This window comes from Triticum aestivum, chromosome 4A (assembly GCF_018294505.1).
Source record: "Triticum aestivum cultivar Chinese Spring chromosome 4A, IWGSC CS RefSeq v2.1, whole genome shotgun sequence".
NCBI lineage: Eukaryota > Viridiplantae > Streptophyta > Magnoliopsida > Poales > Poaceae > Triticum > Triticum aestivum.
Window position 1 is genome coordinate 642,392,315 of NC_057803.1, and position 8,521 is coordinate 642,400,835.

Genomic DNA, 8,521 nt, shown 5'->3' on the forward strand with positions numbered 1-8,521 from the left:
GCGATTTTCATCGGCAGTTGCTCCACCAGACGTGCGCCGCCGACGTCGCTGGTCCCTTCAACCGGAGCAAACTCCAAAACAATGCCCTAAAGAGGGACTACGACGCAAAAGCGCCGCCATCGCTCGATCCCAAGGAGATCTAGGGTTTCCCCCGTAGTTGCCCGCGCTGTCAAGGGCTAGACAAAGGTAGAATCCGGCCGCGTCGCCGCGAACCGATCCGGTCACGCCGCCGCCGTCCCTGGCGGCCGCGACGCACCAGATCGCAAGGCCTCCTGCCGCAGGGAATCGACGTCGCCGAGGCGCCGCCACCACCCGCTGTGGCGACCGGCCCGTCGCCACGCTCCGGCCCGGCGGCGCCAGCCCGCGCCAGCCTCACCCGAGCGAGAGGGCCCGAGTCCCCACCGCCGCCGGCGACGGCTAGGCTTCGCCTGGCCGCGCCCTTGGGCGGCGACGAGGGAGGAGGAGGAGGAGTGGGGGAGGTTCGGCAGCGATGGGATCTGGGGCCTCCCGGTCGCCCACGCAGGGGGCGGCTCGGGAGGGAGACGTATGGGACCTCTGCGTGTGCTTACTTATTTCGCCCTTTCTAGCACCCACGTATTCGTGTTTTAACGAGTCAAATAAATGGAGGAAATATCCAAGTGTATGGATGAATTACTTTCACAACCGGAGCAAACTCCTACTACAATTCTGCACATGTGTACAGACTGTAATTTGCTCTGTCCTCACAGTCATTCTCTTCCGCTTACACTTTTCAGGCAAAGCCAGAAGAAGATTACCAGTCAGACAGCACACTGACTCAATGATCTACATATAATTCGATGTAAATTAGCCTTAAACTGATAGTAATATATATCAACTATGAATTCCTTTCATTTTGTACTGAAGCATTTGCACCAGTCGGATAGTACTACAATCGAACGAACAAAACGTCACAAGCCCAAGTACGTGTGAATCATTTCAACTGATCCAAGTTCTATACATATATATATCAAAATCAATAATCCGACGTGGTGCTCAGTACATGACAACGGTGTCGAAGCAATTGAGCACATCAAAGGCGAGCTCGAACCCAGCAAGCCGTTTCTCCGTCGGCTTGCCAGAGAAGAAACCCAACTCCTTCTCAGCGTCCATAGTGACCGCCGACTTCCTCGTCCGCGACCTGAGACCAGCCTGTCGTCCGCGCCCGTGGTGAGCACCGAGGTGCCATGCCATAGCCGTCGAGTGGCGCCTCGCAGAAGACGATTTCCGTGAAGAACCTCTCCATGGCCATGGATTCTCTGATGAAGATGAACTTGGATCAGGCAGTCTGGCACTAAGGATTCCTTGCTGCTGCTGCTGCTGCTGCTGCTCGTTGAATGAATGGATAGATTTTGTTTGGTGACCGAACTGGACGCCGGGGGCAGGCATTTTAGAGGGTCGCTGCTGAGCCCAGTCTCCGATTCGAACTGGGAGGGCACGGGGACGCAGAGTACGCACGTGCAGGAGCCGGAGTCCAGAGGATTGCGACCGTGCAGTGAGGGTTAGTTGGATGGAGTCTACTTGGTCAGCGTGATGGCAGGTCGATATGCACGCCACCGTCCGATCAGATATTCCTTTTTTTTTTCATTCAAACAATTTTTTCAGAATTCATATTTTTTACAGAAGATTCAGACTTCAAGCTTGGAGATTTCTTCAGCCGTCCAGCGGCTCAGAGCGAACGGGGCAAACTCGACGGAACGGATCGGACCCAAAGAGTTACCGTTAGGGGAAGACTTGCAAGTTGCAACTGACCCAAAAAAGATTCATCCATTCATAATTTTTTCAGGCACAAACATAGTCCACTTAGCAAATATGTTCTTTTGCAGGAATAAAACATTTAAGAAAAAATGAGCAGGAAAAAAATTAAAACAAAAAAATGGAGGAAATATCAAATTGTATGGATGAATTACTGAACCTTGCTATCTACACACGCGGATGTAGACTTATATATATAGGGAAAGCATTACTCTCACAACTGAAGGTTCTTGGAGAATTTACTTATTTGTTCATTGCTTCATTTCGCATGATATTTTTCTTCTATTGGAGTAATTTTGCTCACACCTCACTGCCATTCTCTTCCGCTTACACTTTTCAGCCAAAGCCAGAAGAACATTACCAGCCAACAGTCTTATTTGCACTGTTCCTGCGACCAGCACGAGCCAAAGACAGTCAGACAGCAAACTGACTCAATGATCTACATATATCGATGAAAATTAGCCTTAAAACTGATGGTAATATATATCCACGATAAATTCCTTTCATTTTGTCCTGATGCTTATGCACCGGCCAAATAGTAAAATGGAATGAACAAAACATCACAAGCCCACGTACGTGTGAAACATTATAATTGATCCAAGTTCTATACAGATCAAAATCAACAAACCGAGCTATGTGGCGGGTTAGATTTGGGGGTGTAGAGGCAACCGTGCAACCGTGCGGAAGAGAAGCGGCACCAGGGAGAAAATAATATTCAAAGTGACATCAGACAATGATGTGGTATCACCGGAGGGCTGGAAAATTTCTTACCTGGATGGAGAGGCCGGGGGATGACCTCCTTTTCCAAAAAAAATGGCTATTTAAGGATAGAGGATTTGATGCTGATAGCAAAAGGATCAAGTATGACATTGTGAAGAATTATGCTTCGATTAAATATCACGAACATAACATATCATTGTTGGACAAGACCGGTAAATCATTCACTTTGGTCTCCTTGAAAGAAAACTATTCATTTGTTCCGTACAAATTATAAGTGGTCATCATTGAGCAACCATAGAACAACCGGCCTTGTAAGAAAACTATTCCTTTGTTCCGTACAAATTACAAGTGGTCATCACTGAGCACCCAAAGAACAGCCGGGCAAACAAGAACACTCTGTATCGATGGCCAGCGGGCGGCGAGCCGCGAGGCTGTTAGCGTCCCAGGCCCAGCTCCCAACCTCCGCCATATGTTCAGATGTTTCTGATGCGCATCGGACACACCATTACAAGTAAAGAGCCCATCACATACCAAAAGACTAGTCTAAAGGGAGTGTGGCACTCTTCCTTATAAGGTGGTTCTTGCCCCCTTCCATATCCGAGGTGGAACTAAAGTCATTGGCAATGCCCAATGGCCAGCGTCTCTGACAGAGGCACTCAACACGAGACTATCGACTCAAAGAAGTTGAGGCCGACCTCGCCTCCTACATTGTGTCCGGCTGGAGGCTGTGATACTATTCTGATACTCTGGATAACATGTCAGCACCTGTACAGCAGACAAACCGGATCAATGACAATCGGGCGATGAACTAGACGAAGCAAGACCGGTGGATGATGAACTACACGTTTACACACACGTGCTCATGCTTATGTGAGGCACTGAGACTGCAGCGGACCTTTGCTTCACCTAATCAAGAAGAGAAGGTGTCTGTCTTTTTTGACAGACATAGTGATACCGAAATCGAGATGAAATTACCTCCACTCTACACTCTGTGTTCTGTCCAACATTGTTATGCAAGCAAGCTTGAGATGTATACTCGAAGTCCTACTACAGTTCAACCTTTTGCCAGAGCAAATGGCAGCAAGTTGGGCATGTAAAACCCAACTCCTACTACAATTCTGCACACATGCAGACATTGAACTTGCTCCTACTTTTCCAAGTAATTTTAACGAGCAGTTTTAATATGATCCGTCTGACCATGTTGTCATTTTTCACATGAGAGGTAAGAGTATAAAGTAGATCTGGTCCGTTGATCTGATTTATTACCTTCTTACCTCACATATAAAAAGAGGATGTAAGAGGGAACATGTTAAAATTTACCAATTTTAACATGCTCAGTCTTACCCTCTTTTTGCATATGGGAGATAAGAAGGTAAGACTTAATGAGACCACTACTTCATCAAATCAATGACTCAGATCTATTATGTACTCTTATCTCTCATGTGAAAAAGGGAGGTAAGAGAGAGACCATGCTAGAATTACTGAAATTCCTTGATTGTTCCTGCGACCAATGCCTGACTAATACATTCAGATCGCACACTGACTGAATATCCTACATATACTCTGCTGGATGGACAGGACCGGGTCTTGGATTGGATTACCTATGCCTCTCGACCTTCCTACACGTCAACTGTTTAACGCCGCAGTGATTTTTCAGATTCGTGATGGGGCCATTACTCAGTTCAGGACTGACCCATGATTGGCAGAGAGAGTTTCTATCTGAAATACCCAGTACTCTTCAAGCAATGCACGCTACACTGTATCACCCCCAAGGCATCCATCGACAACAACAAATTGATGTGTCATCTCTAATCCGACCTATCTGCTGAGGAGAAAATGACCGATTTGAGTTTGATAATTGGATAAGCCTTTGTTACCTGCATAGCTAAGAAAATTATTGGTAGGGTAGTTAAGGGCTGAATAAGGCTTGACTTGGTGGGGATATTCAGACAAACTAATCCAAAAATGGAGCCGCCCAGCCGAAAAAAGTCGATGTGTGTGAATTGCAACTCGCTACTTGTTCGAAGTCAAAATTCACACTTAGCTCCATCATGTTCATAGTTGAGGGTAACATGTACTCACTGACGAACTCACACAATTAGCGAAGTATCTTTTTTCTCTTAGAATTATGACTCAAACCAATTACAAGGAGCAAAAGGGCACCAGATGCATTTCTCTTTCAAGTAAACACATGCAAATAACAAATTTTGACAGGAATTAAATAAATGCAATGAACATGTCTCATTTATTTGTGTCTTAACATGTCAAATAATGGGAGGAGAAAATATAAGAGTGTGTGGATGAATTACTGAACCTTGTTATCTGATCATGTTGATGTGGACTCATATATATAGGGAAAACATTACTGGGACAACTGAAGGTTGGTGGAGAAATTATTTGTTCATTCTTTTATTTAACATGACTTCGTTTTCATTGGTAGAATGCTTGTGTACTCCTATTCGTTTAAAACTTGAATCTTTTTGTTTGCACGTGTACTATGTGAATCTTTTGACTCCATGCACCTATAGTTTTTGTTATAATTTTTTATTGTTACAAAGTTTTCCATTATTTTGCAAGGGAATAACCATTTTGACAGACACAGTGATACTCCAATCGAAATCAAATCAGGTCTAATCCACTGTTTGTTTCTGCCCAACATTGGTAAGCAAAGGTAGGACTGTAGCTAGCTTTGCCAATGCCAAGTGGTAGCAAGATTAGCATGTACTATCTCTGTCCTGATTTATTTGTCCCCATTGTATTTTGTGCCAAATTTTGACCGTAGATTTAAGTAACAAAATGTCTTGCGTGTCATAAAAAAATATATCATTAAAAACTAGGTTCAAATACGAATCCAATGATATAATTTTTTTGACATGCATTATTATTTTATTAGTTAAATCATTGGTCAAAATTTGACACAAATCAAAAAGGGGACTAATAAACCAAGATGGAGGTAGTACAATTCTGGATGCAAACACTGTAATTTTGCTCTTTTCTCACTGTCATTCTCTTCTGCTTACAATTTTCAGGCAAAGCCAGAAGAAGATTACCAGCCATGCTGGTTAATTGCATTTTTCCTGCGACCAGCACGTCCCAAAGACAGTCAGAAAGCACACTGACTCGAGGATGTAGAGTACATATAATGGATGCAAATTAGCCTCGAACTGATAGTAATATATATCCGCTATAAATTCCTTTAATTTTGTACTGAAGCTTATGCACCAGTCAAACAGCAGTACAATCGAATGAACAAAACATCACAAGCCCACGTATGTGTAAAGCATTCTAACTGATCCAAGTTCGATGCGCATCAAAATCATTAACTGGAAGTGGTGCTCAGGGCATGACGATGGTGTCGAAGCAATTGAGGCCGTCGAATGCGAGCTCAAACCCAGCACGCCTTTGCGCTGTCGAATTTCCATGTAGCTCCTCGGTATCCGCCGTGCTAGTCACCGCCGGCTTCATAACACCGCCGTCACCGCCTGATACCACCCTGTTGACCATGCCGGCGGCGAGCACTAACGTGAAGTGGTCGTCCAGCAGCGTCTCGCAGAAGACGGGCGCCGTGAACAACCTCTTCATGGGCATGGATTGCCCGATAGCTAGCTTTGATCAGGCCGTCTGGCACCAACGAACTATTCCTTGCTGCTTATCGTCTAAATTATGTTGTTTACTTTGTGTTGTGAACTTGTGATCGAACTGGACGTCAGTGTGGGGATTTTATGAAGTCACCCTGTGCGTTCCGGATGCGGTTTGAACTCGGAGGGCATATGGATGCTAAGAACGCAAGTGTAGAAGCCGGAGTGGGATTGCGACTCTGTTGTGTGGGGAGTCTACCATGTCTAAATGGCAACACGTGCGGACGCGGAACTCACGTTTCATCTCATCCTATCCAATCCGTAGTGACATGACATCGGATTAGATATTTCTTGACTTGTGTATTGGTTTCCTGGTCAAATTCTTTTTCTTTCACGTTTAAATTATTGACTAGAAGACTCAGACTTCAACCTTGACAACAAGCTCAAGGAGATTCATACTTCCATGGACAAATCACTACGACTTATTTTGGCCCCGATAAACGATCGACTCCAAGCTCCACCTCAATGTGAGAAAACTTTTTTTGCCAATTTTTTTATATTCCTTTGATTTATCAATTTTTTCGGTCAAACACTTTTTTTTCAGACTCCAAATTTTTAATAGAAGATTTAGACTTCAACCTTGGAGGGTGTAAGTGTCAGTACTGGAACCGATCCCATTACTGTCCGATCCCTGGAGAAACTTCTTCAGTGATCCATGGTCTCGGAGTGCACGAAATGGTTCAGATCGAGTTATTGTTGGGGTTTACTTTTAGGATCATGATAAGTGTCACACGTGTGGCACGAACACATGGCAACTCTGAACGTTTTTATGGCAAGTTTAGTGACGCGAGGATAGCAACTTTAGTTGTCAAGCATGACAATTTCTTTCCGGGTGTCAAGTTTCAGTTTTTTTGTTTGTTTTTTCATTTCATATGGCAAGTTTAGTTGTGAAAAAGTCAGGGCCGGAGTGCTTCGTGCCACACGTATGGCAGTTATCATTTGGGTAATTTTAATATAGTTAAATTTGTAACTTGAACTCTATTTTTCATTTATTATCCTTGCCGATTTCTCGGTAACTCAAACAACACATTGTAAGCCAGCGAATGTTAAATTGTTAATGAGAAAAGCAAGAAGGGACAACTAGTCTCTCGTTCGATAGGAAAAGTAAGCTAGGGATTTCAAGCGTTCTTCCCTAGTTCATCAATATTGATCCCCAAATTAGGGGTGACCTCCCCATCAGATTTCCCTACCAAATGATCGGATCCTATCAAGGGTATCAGAGTGACTAACTCGTTACTCGATGGTGGAACAACATCGGCTGGGTGGTTGGGTTCTCCCGTGGAATCCCAGCTTGCCTCCCAGTTTGTAGCGGCGTAGCTATTAGATCATTGGTAGCGGCTTGGCGATAGAGACGCCAATAGCATGCAAATCAGTTGTGCAAGCACGGTTGATGAAGCACACACGCTTCAGAGTGGTACAATTCCGGGGTGTCTCCTCATGATTTATTGCACATCAACGATGAATTGGATTATGAGAGTAGCACCTTTGCTTGCGGTAAAACCTCTGAGAAGCTAGCTTCTTGTATTTCTCCTAGCGGCAATGATACACACAAGTGAAAGTGACAGGGTCGATACTAGTGTAGAAGGGGTAATCGTGCATGCCCCCCATCACCATTGAACGATTATGCCTTCTTCCTCCCGAGTTGTTCGAAGCTTCTACTTGGGGATTATGTGTGTTACTGCTCTTCCCTAATGGCGATTTGGCCGTGAACCAAATGCTAAACACAGTACCAGGCTTGGGTGTTCTCATTTGGCAACGTGGGCATCTTTCAGATACTAGGTTACAAATAGGAAAATATGCTACGGGATCTTTATCCTGTCACAAATTTGAATAGACCTCACTAGCTAGTAATAACGCTGGCAAATTGTGCTGGGCCGACGAGTAGCTCGAGAACCACTATTACAAGGCGATGTCCACGTTGAATTCCCCAAAATGAAAATCTCGTTGCAAACTGAGACTACCAGTAAAGAACTCTAGTAGTATCACAAGGCTTGTCTCATGGATTATGTAAATAAAGTAGAGATAATTAAGACCACTTGATTCACAAAGTTAGGGATGAAGACCTCTAGATTCATCCACGATTGTTTCTCTCATTGTCTCTAGTTCCCACTTTGTGTCTATTCAAGGGATTCTTCTCTTTCTGTGCTTGCTACTTATTTGCATTATATCATGTCAAATAAAGGAGTAAATATCATAGAAAGGATAATTATTGGACCTTACTATATGCTTATGTGAATATAGACTTATATATAGGGAAATCATTGTTCACATAAGTCAAGATTGGTGGAGCATTTATTCATTAATGATTTTTTTTCATGTATCATTTTTCCATTGGCTGAATGCTAGATTGTGTCGGGCTTTGTGTATATATTTTTGTAGGACTCAACTCC

General features: G+C 44.0%; 1 pseudogene; it reads right to left on the reverse strand.

The window, feature by feature from the left end:
* Window positions 1–1,007: 1,007 nt before the first annotated feature.
* Window positions 1,008–1,348, reverse strand: LOC123082858 (uncharacterized; annotated as a pseudogene).
* Between the last annotated feature and the right edge of the window lie 7,173 nt (window positions 1,349–8,521).